This window comes from Tachysurus fulvidraco, chromosome 14, assembly GCF_022655615.1.
Source record: "Tachysurus fulvidraco isolate hzauxx_2018 chromosome 14, HZAU_PFXX_2.0, whole genome shotgun sequence".
NCBI lineage: Eukaryota > Metazoa > Chordata > Actinopteri > Siluriformes > Bagridae > Tachysurus > Tachysurus fulvidraco.
This window is the reverse complement of record NC_062531.1, coordinates 23411383-23428687: the sequence shown is the minus strand read 5'-3', so window position 1 is coordinate 23428687 and position 17305 is coordinate 23411383. Positions and strand designations below refer to the sequence as shown.

The 17305-nt window shown below is 40.9% G+C and overlaps 1 long non-coding RNA gene across 1 annotated transcript; it reads right to left on the bottom strand.

Moving 5' to 3' along the window:
- Window positions 1-13203: 13203 nt before the first annotated feature.
- Window positions 13204-13795, bottom strand: LOC113645566. Its single transcript, XR_003441258.2, has 3 exons — window positions 13711-13795; window positions 13516-13633; window positions 13204-13366 (listed from the first exon to the last, which is right to left on the bottom strand). It is a non-coding gene; the product is annotated as an uncharacterized LOC113645566 (long non-coding RNA).
- Window positions 13796-17305: the final 3510 nt, after the last annotated feature.

The following is a 17305-nucleotide window of genomic DNA, read 5'->3' as shown; positions in this document are numbered from 1 at the left end:
GAAATAAACGACATGTTTGACCAATTAAATTGGTTAGAAAAAGGGAACTAGGTGGATGGGGATTGGTGGGTACACTAACCTTTATAATTTGAAACAAGGTGGCCTACAGCACATGCATTATGCTGAGATTTGACATCTCCAAGCCATACTCCATGCCAAGACCGAAGTGGCAGTTTCTCAGGACCTGCTGCGGACAGTTTGGCAACCTCATAGATCCTGTTATGAGTCCTGTTACCTGCCGAGGCAAACACGGTGGCCTCCCAGGCCCTAATTCACACCCCACCCCCGGCCCTGTCCCAGGCCGTGCTACACATTCCATATGTTAGAGACATTTTGCCCCCCGGAGCAGGACTACTGTATGGGTGCTTTTGGTTGAGAGCAGCGAAATTAGCTGTCCAGTGTGTGCAGCAGTCTACAGCTTTATGGAGCTCACTTCAACCTCTGTTCTGTGTTGTCCGTTGTTTGTTTATGTAGCCATGTGCCTTTTGTTTTGATTCTTGTCCTGTCTCCTGTTTCACTCATGTGTCATGATTAAGCTGGCCGGTTTTCAGTTTCGCTCTTGTTTACCGAATCTATTTAAACCCAGATGCCTCCCTACCAGATGCGCTGTACAACTTCTGTGCTCGGTAACGTAATGGCAAGGAAGACCATCCCTCCCCCCGACGACCAGGTATTCTGTCTATCCACAGCCGACGTGAGGAGAACTCTATGCAGACTTAACCCATGAAAGGCTGCTGGACCAGACATCATTCCTGGCCGGGTGCTCAGGGAATGTGCAGAACATCTAGCGGATATGTTCTTTGACATCTTCAACATTTCCCTGAGCAGCGCTGTTGTTCCTAAATGCTTCAAGACAACCAGCATTGGCCGTGTTACAGTTTCCCACCTCAATGACTTTAGTCCCGTCGCACTCAGACCCATTGTTATGAAGTGCTTCAAGAAGCTCATCATGAGGTACATCAAGACCCAGTTACCAAATTCACTGGACCCCCTACATTTCGTGTATCGTCCAAACCGCTCCACGGACGATGCCATTGCCACAGCCCTTTATTTAGCCTTCACCCTCCTGGACAATAAAGACACTTATGTACGAATGCTGTTCATAGACTTTAGTTCAGCATTTTGTCTGCACTGTCTTTTGTCCTGCACTGTCTATTTGTCTTGTCCTGCACAGGTTGCACAATTGCACTTTATGTGGCTAAGACTTACTTACTAAGTCCTTAACTCTGTCTTTGCTTTTATGTACCGTAGCACCATGATCCAGGAGAAATGTTGTCTCATTTCACTGTGTATAGCAACAACTATATATAGTTGAAATGACAATAAAAGTTCCTTGACTTTACTTGACCCTCAAGTGTATTATAGTCTTTGTGAAGCAATGTACTTAACATAGTAACAGTACATTGTACTTCATTACAAAGTACTTCAATTACTTTAGAACACAGAACTTCATTCTGAAAATCTTTCCCAGTAAACACAAATGCATAGGTCTAATGTAAACATACCAACTATTTAGCTAGGACAGACAATTATTTCCTGAATATTCAGAAATATTTATCCTTATATCCACGTAATGACGATTGACATATTTATATATTTTATTCAGAAGGAACAGTGATTTATTTGATAGCATATTTGCCTTGCACCTCTAGTGTTGGGATTCCCACCTTCACCCTATGTACAGTATGCAGAGTTTGTTTGATTTCCCTGTGCTTCAGGGAACCTCTCGACTGGATTTTGAACCAGTCGAAAGATATTTGCTGTGGGCTTGTTGATTGCTTGTTGCCTTATGATCATATTTTCTTGTCCTGGTTAGAACTCTGGCAGCTGCATTTTGAACTAACTGTAGCCTATTTAATTAAGATGTAGGACAACCACCTAGTAATGCATTACAATAGTCAAGTCTAGAGGTCATGAATGCATGAATTACAACTCTGCATAGATACAGATAGAATATTTCTTAGCTTGGCAATATTTCTAAGATGGAAGAAGGCTGGTTTTGTAATATGGGCGATATGATTTTCAAAAGACAAGTTGCTGTCTAATATAACACCCAGGTCTTTCACTGTTGAGCTAGCAGTTACAGTACCTCCCTCTAAATGGAAGTAAGTCCAAACCAGTCTGGAACCAGTCCAAAGATATTTGCTGTAGGCTTGTTGATATCTCAAATTTGGCTAATGATTTTGCTCTATTTAGTCTTATGTGTTAATGGTGATGACACAACCTTGTTGCTTTATGGGTTAAGATACAACCTTTCATCACTCTTACCATAATTATAATGGCACAAGGAACATGAAATATCAGAAATAATATACAAATGAGGCACAGAACAACGCAACAGCAAGGAAGACCATCCCTCCCCACAACGGCCAGGTACTCTGTCTATCCACAGCCGATGTGATTTTGAAGATTCTGAGATTTTCGGTAAGATCATCAGGGTCTTTCATGATAGCAGAAGAAATTTTGATCTTCAAATTTTCTGTATCCTAGTAAAACTGTCCACTGGTGTGCCCGGACTTTTGGCCATGTGCGTTTGTGTATGTTCTGTGTCACATGTCTGCCCCGCCTTTGTTTACTCCTCCCCGTCTCTACACACCTGTTCCTTATTGTTAATTATGTCTATATACCCATGCCGCGTTGCCGATGGCAGCCCGGAATCTTCATCAGTGTATTGTCAATGTGACATCAGTGTACCCTCGTCCTTTTGTCCTGTTTAGATTTGGTCTTTGTTCCTGTTTTATGTATTATCATTTATTAAACCATATTCATTTGAAATTATCCTGTATCTGATCTGTCTTCCTCCTCCCGGTGTGACAGATTCCGCCCGTATACTCGGACCCAGCTTCTAGCCTGGATTGGCATATTAGGAGCATATTTTTTCTCTCCTCCTCCTGGACTGTTTTTCCAGTCCTCCTGGACTTTTTCTTGTTTCGGTGACATCGCTCCGCATTTTATTCAGTGAGGGACGCCACTCCACTACCGGTTCCATCCGAGTAGGACGTCGCCACACTTCATCCATGGGGAGTGTTGCAGGCCCGTGGCGGAAGATCTTTCTCGCCCTCCCTCCTTCCTTCCTTCCCTCCTATTCTAGTTGTCAAGACCACGGTGTGTCAGGGGTTGTGCTCAGCTCTTCAGCTTGGCTGTGGATGTCGCTCGGCCCTTCAGTTTGGCTGTGGACATCACTCGGCCCTTTAGCTCGACTGTGGACTTCGCTCGGGCCTTCAGCTCGGCTTTGGACGCCGCTTGGCCCTTCAGCTCAGCTATGGACGTTGCTAGGCCCTTCAGCTCAGCTGTGGACCTCACTCGGCCTCTCTGGCTGCGCTGCCGTGTGCCTTGCTCCCCCTACCTGCCTCGACATGTGCCTTGCTTCCCCCACCTGCCTTACCGCATGCCTTGCTCCCCCCTCCTGGACCTCGTCGGGATTGTCGTTAAGACGACTTCAGGACGCTTCGAGAGCTGAGCCTTGAGGGGGGGGGGGTACTGTCAGGACTCAGCAAGGACTCAGCAAGGACTTTTGCCCATGTTCGTTTGGTTATGTTCCATGTCACGTTCCTCCTTCCTCCTCCCGGTGTGACATGGTGAATGGGTAATACTTGTCTAATAAAGTTTGCACAACCCCAGAATTTTAAAATATATTTAGGCAAACATCGGGACCCATGACAGCCAAACTATACTAAGATGAAGCAAAACAAGCAAGAGATACAATCGTAATGAGCGCAGTAGATATCATTTATGTGACTGCTGTGCAAATAAAGTTTGACTGTTGAGCTAGAAATAGACTGTTGAGGTTTAATTCTGACATTGAGTTTGACAGCCAACAAGAGTCAAAGTTATTTTAAATCATTGGTATAATAACCTGCTAGCTTAAATGGTTTATCTGTCAGAAATTAAATTACATTTAAGTTACATTTAAGAAATTGAATAAACACTGAGTTTCTTTTCTGAACTCTTGTGCATAATTATATAGTCTACATCAGGGTTTTGTTGGAATAGTATCTTCAGAATCCCAAAATATGCTGTAGCATTTGCTGTGTATGTATCTTGTTTTTGCTTTTGTTACTGCCTTGTCTTTCATTCACTAGTTCTGGGGCAATGACTGAGGTTTGTTAAATGAAAGGAAAATGGGGTTGTCTGCATGTGGGTGTTTTTTTTAGTTTTTATCACTTAAACTATACAGCACACTCAGACTCTATGTACTGTATGCACAGAAGACATTTCACTAGCATCACTAGCAGGTAGATCAAGTAATAGAGCATCTATTAAAAATTGACATTTTAATTATTTTATTTAATGTTTTCTTATACCGTAAAAAAAAAACAAAGGCTGGATAACTTTTATGGACATAAAAATGTTATGTCACTGCCGATTACCACCTTGGACTCTTCCCAGGATACACCACTACACTACAGCACTCATGAAATACCAGTTTGAAATCACATCCTTTAAATAATACAGACTTTCAGACTGCAAAATTGTCCTAGTTGTAGTGAAGTTTTTTGAGTCTGTGTGTACTCTTTGTATTTGCCCTAGTTTATTACTGTATTGTTCCTCTACACTGTGTATTCAAGAACACAACTCCTTGGATGAAATCAGACAACACTTTATTAATTCTACTCTCTTGTTGCTTAACAACCTGGACCTCTAACCCCATCAGGTAGCAACAACCTGCCACCACATCTCCTCCTTTTAGATCAAAGTATACTTGTTTTAACAGAACTGGGGGTCTCTGCCTCATAAGACTATGGTGTAGTTGCAGTATTAACAGTCTGTATTAAAAACTGTCCCTTTTGTGCTTGTAGGTTTGATCCATACATTCTCTCTACCATCTGTTCCGGTGACACTGCAACTGGTGTTCTGATTCTCCTCCCCATCAGTAGTTCCCATGCACCAATGGAGTGGCTCTGTATGCCTGCAGAGCTTTGTGGAAATCTCCCTTTCACTTGAAGGGACTTCACAGTTCTGATGGCCCGTTCTGCCTCCCCATTGTTGTGGGGGTAACAGGGACTGTTTATCACATGGGTAAAGTCATAGTCCTGTGCAAATTGAGTGAATTCATTGCAGGAGAACTGAGGACCATTGTCCGTGACCAGCACTTCTGGACATCCGTATTTGGCAAACACAGCTTTAAATCTGGCAATGGTCTGTTTTGCTAATGTGCTGCCCTGCATGGAGCAAACTTCAATATAGCGAGAGAAATAGTCTAACATGACTAAATAGTTCCCGTTCCCATTCCATTGGAAAAAATCCAGCAACGACTCTCTGCCATGGTCTGCTTGGGAGTTCAGTCGTGAGGAGTGGCTCAGCTGGTATTTGAGCTTCGAGTGCACAAATCTTGCATCTCTTGACCATTTGCTTTACTGCAGATGTGATACCTGGCCACCAGACTGATTCTCTGGCCCTAGCTAGACATTTGTTGATACCTTGACTCCTGGTGCAGTCTCTGCAGGATGTCAGGTCTCATGCATTCAGGGATTATAAGTCTCTCTCCTTTCATGAGCAGTCCTCTTCCTTCATGCAAGACTGACCGATTGGGCCAGTAGGATAGCAGCTGCTCATGCACATCTCGTCTGTGTCTCGGCCAACCATTTGCAATGTATCCGCTGAGATGTTTGCAGAGGTCTTCTGAAGTTTGTGCACTCTTAATCTGTTACAGCTTTGTCGGTGTGGCTGGCAAACTGTCTACTACACTGTCCAGATAGACTTTGCATAGACTTGCATTCTCTTTCCAAGTCTGGCTTTGCATCTGTAGCTGTGGCTGGAAGAGGCGCTCTGGACAGGGTGTCAGCTGTTATCACTTTTTTACCTGGGACATGGATGATGTTGAAATTAAGTCTGAGCAGCCTAAGTCTGAATCTGATCATCCTTGGCAGGAGGTCATCCAATGCTCTGGACTTCAGGCCTCCTTTTCTATTTGAGCATATCTTGATTCAGTTTTAGTCAGACTTCTAGAAATGAAAAGGACAGGTCTCCACTCACCATCTGTCTGTGTGTCAAGACACCTCCTAATCCATATGAAGAGGGATCAGCTGATACCATGGTTTCGTAATTTGGGCTGTACTGGGCTAACACCATCTCTGACCCGAATTCTTTTTTTGTCTCAAGAAATGCTTTCTGTTGAGGTGCTCCCCATGTCCAGCTGTTCTCTGTCCTTAACAGGTCACGAATGGGCTTTGTCAGATCAGGCAGGTGTGGCAAAAATTGTTTACCATGCCCATGAAACAGCAAACATCCTTTGGCTCAGGCATATCAAGGATTGCCTTCATTTTACCATGGTCTGCTCTGATGCCTTGATTATTTATGACATGACCCAGGAAGCGGATTTCTGTCAAAGCAAACTGGCATTTCTCGTTCAGTGTGAGTCCAGCCTCTCTGAATTTTTGTAACACCCTGTGCAGCCTGTCATCGTGCTCTCCCCAGTCTTTTTCTATAACAAGGACATCATCAGCATGGCATAGAACCCCGTCAACACCACCAATCAGCTGAGAGATCCTCTTCTGTATATGTTCTGGTGCCGAACACATACCGATAGGTAGCCTTTTGAATAACGCCCCTCTGGCGTAATGAATGTGGTCAACAGCATTGAGTCTTTGTGGAGTGGTACCTGCCAGAAGCCTAATGTCGCATCAAGCTTTGTAAAAAAGCTCCTTCCAGCTTGGCCAGTGTCTCGTTCATTGCCGGTAGGATATGTCTCTCTCTGATGACACTCTCTGATGACTCTCTCGTTCAGTCCACGTAAATGCAAATTTTCCTTGACAATTTCACTATCGGGACCATGCCTGCGCACCATTCTGCCGGTTCTTCAACACAGGCTATGACTCCCATCTTCTCCATTCGGTCTTGTTCCTCTTTGACTTTGGCCCGGAGAGGAATGGCTACACGTTACGGTGCAGAGAGGGCATAGGGAGTTGCATTTTCCCTCAGCTTAATTTTGTACTCCCTCTTAAGGTTACCCAGCCCTTTAAATACATCTGGGTAAGTTGAGCGAAAGTGAGTCTGTGCATCGTCAATGCTATTGAGCTGGGGGATCATCTGTAGTCTCGGATAGCAGGAAGACCCAATCAGAGTGTGGTCAGGTCTTTCACAATGAACAACTCGTCAATCTTTTTTGTCCCCTCTCTGAATGACTGCATGCACTTGCCCTTTAACATCCAGAGGTTGGTTCAGCGGGACCCAGTAGCGGTCTGTGCAGTGCTGCGTGTCTGCCATATCTATCCAGTGTGAATTCTGATTCTGGGATCGCAGTCACAGACGCACCAGTGTCCATTTTAAAACGCAATGGGCTGCTGTTTATGGTAAGTATTTCAGTCCATGTGGATGACTGTGGATAGTCAAGCGCCCCAAGATAAGCTGCTCCATCCTCTTCAATTGAATCCAGCTTTTGAACTGATCTGCACAGTCTTTTGCTGGGCATTCAGTCCATGAATATTTTGGGTTTTTTACCACACTTCCTGCACTGTTTTGACTTAGTTGAGGTAGACTGAGGCTGATAATGGCTTCCAGGTTGAAAAGATTTTGTTCTTTGAGCCTGTCTCTTACTGTAATGAGAAAGTGCATCTATTTGTCCTGGCAAATCAGCTGACCGCAGAACAGTTTGTGTCAGGATGGGCCGGAAGGGAGGACTCAAATGCAGGACACCGATGTAAATAATAAAAGTCTTTAATGAGCTCAACACAATAATCAAGCAAGGCAGGCAAACACTCAGAGTGATAAACAGTCCAATAATCCAGTACACAGGCAGGCAGAGTAATACAGGGCAGGCAAAAACACAGAGTAAAGAACATTCCAACAATGCGGTATACAGTACAGGCAGGCAGAGTAACACAGGGCAGGCAAAACACAGAAACTAGAAACAAACTGAGTCAAACCAGACAGGGCAGAACAGGAACAAGGCTGGGTGAATCGCAGATCATGAGGCTAGCTAACGATCTGGCAAGGAACCATGTGAAAGCAGCATCCTTATATAGTGCCTGACACCTAAAATGGTCGCCGCCCTGGAAATGCAAATCCAAGATGGCCGTAGACCTGGAAGTAGTGCAGCAAACCAGGAAGTGCTGACAGCTTGTTGCTTTTTACTTCCTCGTGCTGCCTCACATTGATCTATAGCTGTAGCTAAATCCAAATTTGGGTTGAGCTGCAGTTTCTCAGACAATTTAGCATCATGTATGCCAACCACAATCATATCTCGGATCATTTCCTCATGTAAGATGCCGTATTTGCAATGTTCAGCTAGCTTATAAAGTGAGGTAATAAAGTTTTCTGAAAATTCGCCGACACTTTGACATCTTTTATTAAACTTAAATTACATTATGCATGCATAGTCCTGGTGGCGTGACAGTAAACACATAGTCCATGCTGTTTGCTTTTAGCTTGCCGCTAGCCTGTTGTTAGCTCTCACTTGCTCTCTCTTGCTCCACACACAGGGGGGAAGTAACGGAGTAAAAATACTTCGTTACTGTACTTAAGTAAATTTTTCTGGTATCAGTACTTTACTCCACTATTTATTTTTCGGACAACTTTTTACTTTTACTCATTACATTTTTACACAAATATCTGTACTTTTTACTTCTTACATTTTCAAAACGGACTCGTTACTTTTAGTATTATTTCTTCTCATTGAGCGCTGTTTCCAGCCTATCATCCTATCATTGTGCGTCTTTTTCCCCATGTGATTGGTGTACTGTATTATTTACTGGCTATCAGACATAGACTAAGGATAGCGGAGCTAACAATGAGCAGCACGCCTACAAAAGGAATGGCTAATGTTAATTCAGAGGGAGTCACCAATGTTAAAATAACTAACAACGAGGACATTCCTGATCACACATGGCCATATATGAGGGAGATGTTTGAAATAATTGGCGTCAAAAAGGATTCCTGGCGAATGCGTTGCAAATTGTGTCAACCAGGAGTGGTTCTAGTCCTTTTTTAGGTTGGCTTAAGCCCCCTGTCTGTAATCTCAGCCACCCTAAAACTATAAGTATAATTTTTATTTTCATAAATAAACAATAAAAATTACATGTCGTCGGTGGGAAAGAAAATTATTTATCAGTTTGATCCAAAAGCAATTTTTTTTACTTTGCTTTTACACGCATGTGTTGTAGTCTTTCAAAAGTGCATCTTCAGCTGTCTGCTTTATTAGAACGGAGAAGCACAGGTATGCGCAGTGTGCACGTGCAGTCAGAGATGGAGGCGTTTGTCTATAACGTTAATCGGCGGAAAGACGCAAAGACGGCAACCAGAAGCAGTGAAATTTCACTTATTACCAGAGTTGTCATATAATATATAATATATAACTCTTGTTTTACATTCTCACTGAGGGCTAAACCCCCCTAAAGATGAAATCCTAGAACCGCCCCTGGTGTCAACCCAAAAAACACGAAGTGCTTAATTTAATTAACATTAATTTTTTCATTTATAAAACATCACAATAATTTTGAGTTGTTTTCAAGGTCAGAGCTGGATTCTCCCTACTGTTTGGGATATGGCCTTGGTGATACACTTGGTATACATTATATAACATATATTTTATAGTACTTTGTTTATATTCCCCTTTTTTCCTCATCCTTAATGTCATTTATTATCCCATTTAGGATTTTCGTTCTTTTCCTGTCTTCTAATTTGCTTTTCCTTTCATTTCTGATAAAAATTATAGGTACCTGCTCCTGCCCAAAAAAAACAAAATAACTTGGCATAATTTGCACAATTGTTGGTTTATTTATCTTCATTATTTGTTTCATGACAGTGTATAAGATGAGTCTCATCATTTGATTAATCACAGTTGAACAACATGGAGACTCATTGAAAATTTCTGGATTTATTTTGCAGCGGTGCTGATATTCAGGTTTCTTGCACTTTCCTGCTGCATCTTGTGTTCTGCAAATAAATATATGAGGAAACAGACAAACAACATAACAAAAAAGAGAATGTCAGAGGATTTGTAGATGATTGTGTGTTTAAAATCGTAATACGGTATACTAGAAATGGTCATCCTGTGCTTGTATAATCACTGTTGTGTTTACTTACCCCATACAGCAGGTCAGAGCTCCAGGCTCGCATTTGCAAAAGTGACATTTGCTGTTCACCCAGGTTTGTCCAGGACCGTACATTTTATTATCAATCCTATCACGACAAATTGAGAAAACTGAAAAAGAAAGAAGTTATGGCAGCTCAATATGAGCAGACATGAGCACAGCATGACATTTACATGTGTTTATTTACCTGCTTTCTGTTGCGTGCATTGAGCAGCGTTGGTCACAGAAATGACCGCAAACAGGACAAAACACAAGAGCACTGCCTTCTTCATCATGGACTGTCCAACAAACCAAGTAAATAAAGTAAATAAATATATCAGCATGACATGTAATTATATATAGAGCAGAATCACAAGCAATCCCAATAATGTTGGAATGCACACTCACTGTTTCGAAGTTAAGTCTGGATGATCCGATACTCCAAAATCTGCAACTGAAATCTGTCTTTATATACAGCAGAATAGGGGGCTGTGACAGGCATGTTAATATGGCTTTGTTAGTCTAATTATAATGTTTATATAAGGATTTGGTGTTTGTTTGCCTCTACTGGTAACATACCATGTAAGCCAAATTAAACTGGTTAGAAAACGGGAGTGGGTTGTGGGTGGGTCTTTGTAGGTACAATTTCCGTTTTCATTTATCTTACATGACCAAAAAGAATACAATTTATGCATATGCTATTTTAACTGAAATGTTTTATGACATTTGTAGTATTTGAATTCAGAGGTTATTATGAAGGTTGTTTTGTGTATTGATTAAGAGGTTTTTCTCTTCAAAGTCCTCATGACATTGAAACTGATGGTTATTTGTCACACTGTACAACACAGTCCCAAGAATTCATTATCAGACTGTATATTAACATGTTCTCCAGATTGCACTGTAAAAGCCCTCTTCTCTCAATTAATTAACTGTGGTATGTGAACCTTGGTACAATATCACTATTACTGTGAGCTTGAGATAATAAGTATATTTTCCTAACATTAACGTTGTTTGAATTTCAGTTGAAATATGTATTAAAAGTAATGTAATAAAAGTGTCTGTTTTCCAATCAGGCATGACATTAAAATCATTGACTTCTGAAGTTAATAACATTGATAATCTTGATACACTGCCTCCAGTCAAGGGGCAATACATAATGCCCCAGGTAAACAGTCAGTTCTCAAACTTAATGTTTTGGACAATAGTAAAAAAAATCATACTATGGTGACCAGCTACAATGAGATCAACCTGGTGGCCTGAGTTCCCGAATCTTTGCCCTCTAGCTCTTCCTGGAGGCCCCCTGTGCTGAGCTTTTCTAGAGGCCAACAAGGCGGCATACAGCGCATGCATTACACTGAGATGTGACATCCCCAACCATACTCCATGCCGAAACCAAAGTGATAGTTTCTCAGGACCTGTTTCCAACCATACTTCCTGCTGAGGACAGATTGGCAGCCTCATACTGTAGATCCTGTTATGAGCCCTGTTACTGCAGAGCCTAACACAGTAGCCTCCCAGGCCCTAATCCACACCCCACCCCAGGCCCTGTCCCAGGCCGTGCTCCACAGCCCACATGTTAGAGACATTTTTCCCACAGGAGCAGGACTACTGTATGGGTGCTTTTGGTTGAGAGCAGAAAAATTAGCTGTCCAGTGTCTACAGCTTTATGGAGCTCACTTCAACCTCTGTTCTGTGTTGTCCGTTGTTTGTTTTTGTAGCCATGTGCCTTTGGTTTTGATTCTTTTCCTGTCTCCTGTTTCACTCATGCGTCATGATTAAGCTGGCCGGTTTTCAGTTTCGCTCTTGATTACCGAATCTATTTAAACCCTCATGTGTGTTATAGTCTTTGGGAAGCAATGTACTAAAGAGAGTAACAGAGTACATTGTACTTCATTACAAAGTACTTCAAGCTTTAGAACACAGAACTTCATTCTGAAAACGAAAAAGCAATGTAAGCATACAAACTATTCAGCTTGGACAGACAATTATTTCCTTTCATAAATATTCATTTCATCCATCAATATAATTTATTTGATAGCATATTTGCCTTGCACCTCTAGTGTTGGGATTCCCACCTTCACCCTTTGTATGCAGAGTTTGTTTGATTTCCCTGTGCTTCAGGGGTTTCCTCTGTATACTCTGTATACTATGTGATTTTGAACCAGTCGAAAGATATTCGCTGTGGGCTTGTTGATGTCTCTAAATTGGTCATGTGTGTACCTTGCCCAGTGTGTCTTCTGCCTTATGATCATATTTTCTTGTCCTGGTTAGAACTCTGGCAGCTGCATTTTGAACTAACTGTAGTCTATTTACTTAAGATGTAGGACAACCACCTAGTAATGCATTACAATAGTCAAGTCTAGAGGTCATGAATGCATGAACTAAAACTCAAGTTGAACAAAAAAGACAAGTTGCAGTCTAATATAACACCCAGGTCATTCACTGTTGAGCCAGCAGTTACAGTACATCCCTCTAAATGTAAGTAAGTCCAAACCAGTCTGGAACCAGTCCAAAGATATTTGCTGTAGGCTTGCTGATGTCTCAAAATTGGCCATGTGTGTACCCTGCCCAGTGTCTCCCGCCCTATGCCTCGAGTCCACTGGGATAAGCTCCAGCGTCTGTACAAACCTGTATAAGAAGTGCAGTGCAGTAAACGGTTTATGTTTTAGCTTATTTAGGTTTTGCTCTATTTAGTCTTATGTGTTAATGGTGATGACACAACCTTGTTGCTTTATGGTTTAAGATACAACCTTTCATCACTCTTACCATAATTAATGGCACAAGGACCATGAAATATAGGAAATAATATTTCACCTTACAAAACCAGATTGATGATTCTTCTCATCCTCCTGTGATAAAACTCCAGTATTTCATAGGCTGTCACCTACAGTAAATATCCTTCAGCTCATAGCTGGTTATCCTGCAGATTTATTAGACTGTCGAACCATTTCAAGGATATCAAAGATAAAGGCGAGGTTTAATACTAACATAGAGTTTGACAGCCAACAAGGGTCAAAGTTATTTTAAATCATTGGTATAATAACCTGCTAGCTTAAATGGTTTATCTGTCAGAAATTAAATTATATTTAAGTTACATATATTATATTTAAGTTAATAAATTAAAGGTAGCTGTTGCAGTCCAAAAGAAAACAAAACAAAATTGCGCAATTTGCATAATGCATTGTTGCTTTATTATCAATCATATTTGTTTCATGACATTGTATAAAAGGAGTCTCATCATTTGATTAATCACAATTGAACAACATGGAAACTCAAATCCGTCATTGTAAATCTCTGGATTTCTTTTCCAGCGATGCTGCTATTCACGTTTGCACTTTCCAGCTGCATCTCTTGTTCTGCAAATAAATAAAATAGAAAACAGACAAACAACTTAACAAAAAAGAGAATGTCAGAGGATTTGTAGGTTTTACAGGCCGTGTGTTTAAAACAGTTATATTAGAAATGGTCATCCTGTGCTTGTATAATCATTGTTGTGTTTAATTACCCCATACAGCAGGACGTAGCTCCAATCTCGCATTTGCAAAACTGACATTTGCCGTTCACCCAGGTCTTTCCAGTACCGTACACTTTATTATCAATCATATCGCGACATACAAAGGAACCTGAAAAAGAAAACAGTTATGGCAGCTCTATATAAACAGACATGAGCACAGCACGACATCTAAATGTGTTTATTTACCATGCATCTGTTTTATGCATTGAGCAGCGGTGGTCACAGAAATAACCGCAAACAGGACAAAACACAAAAGCACGGCCTTCTTCATCATGGTCTGTCGAACAAAACAAGTAAATAAAGTAAATAAATATATCAGCATTACATGTAAATATATAGATCAGAATCACAAACAATCCCAATAATGTTGGAATGCACACTCACTGTTTCGAAGTTAAGTCTGGATGATCCGATACTCCAAAATCTGCAACTGAAATCTGTCTTTATATACAGCAGAATAGGGGGCTGTAACATGCATATGTTAATATGACAATGTTAGTCTTATTATAATGTTTAAATGAGAAGTTGGTCTTTGTTTGCCTCTAATGGTAACATACCACATGTTTGCCCAATTAAATTGGTTAGAAAAAGGGAACAAGGTAGATGGGGCTTGGTGGGTACAATCTCCTTTATAATTTGTTTTAAATGACCAAAAAGAAGACACTTTCTGCATATGCAATTTTAACTGAAATGATTTATGACTTTTGTAGTGTTTGAATTTGAAGGTTATTGAAAGACGTTTTGTGTAATCTGTATTTCAATGGTACAATATCACTATTATTGTGAGCTTCAGATAAGTATATTTTCCTAACATCAATGTTGCTTTCAATTTCAGTTGCAATATCTATTAAAAGTAATGTAATAAAAGTGTATGTTTTCCAATCAGCCATAACATTAAAATCACTGACTTCTGAAGTTAATAACACTGACAAAATTGATACACTGTCTCTAATCAGGGGGCAATACATTATGCCCCAGGTAAACAGTCACTTCTCAAACTTAATGTTTTGGACAACAATAAAACAAATCATACTTTGGCGACCAGCTACAATGAGATCAACTGTGCTGAGCTTTTCTAGAGGCCAACAAGGCGGTATACAGCGCATGCATTACACTGAGATGTGACATCCCCAACCATACTCCATGCCGAGACCAAAGTGGTAGTTTCTCAGGACCTGTTTCCAACCATACTTCCTGCTGAGGACAGATTGGCAGTCTCATACAGTAGATCCTGTTATGAGCCCTGTTACCAGCCGAGGCTAACACGGTGGCCTCCCAGGCCCTAATCCACACCCCACCCCAGGCCCTGTCCCAGGCCGTGCTCCACAGCCCACATGTTAGAGACATTTTGCCCACAGGAGCAGGACTACTGTATGGGTGCTTTTGGTTGAGAGCAGAAAAATTAGCTGTCCAGTGTGTGCAGCAGTCTACAGCTTTATGGAGCTCACTTCAACCTTTGTTCTGTGTTGTCCGTTGTTTGTTTTTGTAGCCATGTGCCTTTTGTTTTGATTCTTTTCCTGTCTCCTGTTTCACTCATGTGTCATGATTAAGCTGGCCGGTTTTCAGTTTCGCTCTTGATTACCGAATCTATTTAAACCTTCATGTGTGTTATAGTCTTTGTGAAGCAATGTACTAAAGAGAGTAACAGAGTACATTGTACTCATAGTTTTAATGTATCAGACACTTTCAGCTATTCTTACTGTTTCAGCTACTTTCAGAAATGTTCTACTATTATCATCAATTCTTGAAGAATTCATTCAGCATTCCAGCTTTCACAGGGCAAAGAGACACATCGTGCAGCCACTGTGAGCCAATACACAAATTCCAAGGGGCCATTAAGTCACAGACAAATGCCTGGCTTGTCTATTGTATCAATGCCAGGCCATTAAGATGTAGATGTAATGATCGTAACATCTACTATGTAGTGATGGGAACTATTCATTGTGCCGAGCCATATCTTTCTACAATACATGTAGAAAGTCACAGTGTTGGGAAACGAGTCTGTCAAATTGACCAGTGACTTAAAATCAAGACAAATGAAAGTAACTTTTATTTGAGCATTGTTTTTAAACCAAAAATGAACACAACAGCCAACCACAATATAATATTGACTGGTTCTGGCATGTGCTGCTTTCAGCATTTTTGTGCAAAGTGCTCATGAGAATAAAGTTTTTCCCTTGTTGGGGCATTACAGTAAGACATTATTGTTGTTACTGGCTGTTCTGAGCAGTATGTGAAGACAAACATAGACTTTCTCTTTAGAAGCTCCTGGCCCAGGTTGTAGTTTGTGTTCAAATTGTTACCATTTATGTTGTTCCAATCAAAAGTCATAACAAAATTGCATTTTTGCACATTATAGATGATGTCAAGACAATATAGGTGTGTGTGAGACTTAAATATGTCTCACAGCTGCAAACAAAAAAGTCCTACAGTATATGACATTTAACCCTACAGTACTCTAACCCTACGACTGTAGGGAGGGTTATGTGATATTCAACAATTATATTTTACATGTTGAGGAAGTTTTAAGCGGAAAAAATACTTTTAACTATTTGCAAAAACTTGTAGGTCAATTTGCCCTGCAACATACTGTAATAAGAGGGTTAAAGTCTAAACAGGTCCTAGATGCATGTCCTGAAAATATCTTGTCCTCGGTTCAAATCACACTCTTGGCATACAGTATATTTGTCCTAGTTTTCATTTTGGTAAGTAAAAACACATCAAATTTGTAAGAATGCTTGATGGTAATAAATGATCCAAAATCATTCTTTTTTAATTTAAGCATAATATGTCTGTGAAGATTCTCAGTCATCCAGGTGAAGTTTTCTGAAAGTTGTTCTCAAGGCACATCATTCTCCCAGAAGGCAGAACAGTAAAAGGAGGATGGTGAGAACATTGCTGATAACACCAATCTCTGCTCCCCTAGTAAGCATAACAATGGGGTGTTCTCTCCCTCACGTCTCACAGACAGATACTGTAGGTCAATTTGCAAGCTCTGGTATTCACCTCCTGCAAATCTGGGGATTCCTATTAAAACTGATGTCTCTAATAGTACAGTGTTGTTACGCTTGGTGATGCATGTTTTAATATATATATAATAAAAACTGACTTTAATTTGCACAAGTTCAAAACCCACAGTGTCACCAAATACAACATCCTGTCTGTCTTCTCTCTCCAGTGTGTGATAATGTCAATAAAGTTTCAGGTCCTTCCTACTATCTTCCTGCTGGACAGGTAAAAGGTGAAAGAGAAAACTGCTTCGATACTCTTAAAAAATGTTGTCTCTCACCTGTAAGGTCAGGGTCAGAAAGTGTTTGTGAGCAAATCCCCATCTTCTGGTTGTGCCCTGGAATTGCATTATAACAGCTAAAAATGGGGGTGGCTACATTAGAATATTCACACATCCTTGATTGCCTGTAGAGAGGGGGGCTCATGACAACCGCCTGATAACCGTGTGATGAATGTCTGACTAATGTCAGCTACACGTAGAAAAAGAACAATTTTGAACCGCTACATCTGTATTTATATATTTTATCCAGAAGGCACAGTAATTTATTTGATAGCATATTTGCCTTGCACCTCTAGTGTTGGGATTCCCACCTTCACCCTATGTATGCAGAGTTTGTTTGATTTCCCTGTGCTTATGGGGTTTCCTCTGTATACTCTGTATACTATGTGATTTTGAACCAGTCGAAAGATATTCGCTGTGGGCTTGTTGATGTCTCTAAATTGGTCATGTGTGTACCTTGCCCAGTGTGTCTTCTGCCTTATGATCATATTT